Below are 1,878 nucleotides of genomic sequence, written 5' to 3'. Positions count from 1 at the left end.
ATTTACATATCATGCAGAACGAAGATCGCAGGTGACAAACTAGAAACTAGAAACTAACCTAACGTATTTTAATTATAATAGTTTACAGAACGCAGGATGTAAGAAGCTGGGTGAACTTCAACTTTCGGATCCTGCGTCCTGCGATCTATTATAATCTGAAATACGTTTCACTTGCAACCTGTGATCTGCGTTCTGCGTGTTATGTAGACCTAACTTTATGTGTCCTAAATGATCCATTTAGATTTTCGTGTTAATTTAATACAAAATGAATGTATTAGGAAGTGACGCAGATATTATGTAAAAAATGTAACGCTGACACATTTGTAAGCAAATTAAAAAGATATTTCTTCAGAAAAAATAATATTTATTATATTAAATTTTAGCACACTTAAGTAAATTTAATATTTATAATATGTCGAATTAACACATTTTATTCATTTATCGTAGAATTTACGTTTAGAATATATTATTTATATATTATTTATTTATTTATTTATTCGTTAATATGATATAAATTGTAAATTGTGTTATTTTAACACTAAAAATATTGAATATTAATTTAACACAAAATATTTAAATAATACAATCACATTGTGTTAAATTAACACTCGAATATTTTAAAAATTTGGCACAAAAAATATCAATTTTAACACAAATATAAAATGTTTTTTATTATGTACTTGTCTAGATTTTATATATTATATAATTATTTCTATTATTAGTTTCATGAAAATATTTTTCAACAGCGAGAAGTGATGCTCAATTATTCATTTTAATTTCTATTGTTTTTCTTGCAACTGCATTAAAGGATTAAATGAATTTCTTGTGTATTTTGTTATATTACCCTTATCCTATCTCCTAATTAAATAAATATATACAATTTCATTTTTTCTAAAAAAAAAGAACTTCTATTTCTCTAAATTTTATTAAGTACTAAATATTTATTAACGCATCCGCAAGCTGATAGCAAATGCCGAACCGTAAATCTCATATCCGATACCGCGCTGTACATCCGGCCACCTGCCTCCTTATTAATTTAATGTACACACAAACCTGACAATTTGTCGTCCCGAAAATGTCAATGACTGCGTTCAGCAGAACATTTATTTTGGAACTGTTGGAAATGTTCTTCACGCTGATTGAATTATACTTCAAGAGCTACAGAAATGCGGTCCATCTCAGCAAACGAGCTAGAGAAATGCGGTCCTATCTCAGCAAACAATCATAAAACGATTGCAAAACTATTGCGTTCTGCTGAACGCATCTAATGTAACCGTAAATTCATATTCAAATTGTGCGCTTTTTTGTCACTTCCGCAGCATGTAACAATGAATTTAGTTGGATGTACTAATAGTACACAGAATGCTAGAAATCATCGTATCTAAATGTACAGCATGACATCAAAATGTTGCTATTTAAATATCTAAGAACTTAAACATTCGTCGAAAATAGTGAATTGCCAGTTTCTAGACCTTTTGATGGCAAAATGTTAATAAACAATGTGTTGCATACAGTATTGGCTCATTTTATATCCAGCTATCTTCATTCGATTTTTATATTCCACAATTTTTTGCCTTCTTACAGCTAATTGAAGATTCGTCTAAGAAGTTCGTCGCAAAAAATTATTATATATATAAAGAGTTTTTTTAGTTAAAAAACCTAAAAAAAAGAAAAAAATTTTGGTAAATGTACCGAACAGGGGATCCCTGCATTTAATCGATAATACAGACGACCTTAAGCATTATTAAAGAGTTATTCATATCACTACACTTTTTGTCAATTTATATGCGACTGTCTTTTATATAATTTTATGTACGTCTTTTATGTACGTTCAACCAAATTCACATTGTAAGTTTCTCATGTTGCGTAAACAATATG

Source organism: Trachymyrmex cornetzi, unplaced genomic scaffold (assembly GCF_001594075.2).
Source record: "Trachymyrmex cornetzi isolate Tcor2-1 unplaced genomic scaffold, Tcor1.1 scaffold16, whole genome shotgun sequence".
NCBI lineage: Eukaryota > Metazoa > Arthropoda > Insecta > Hymenoptera > Formicidae > Trachymyrmex > Trachymyrmex cornetzi.
This window is presented reverse-complemented; position numbering follows the sequence as displayed.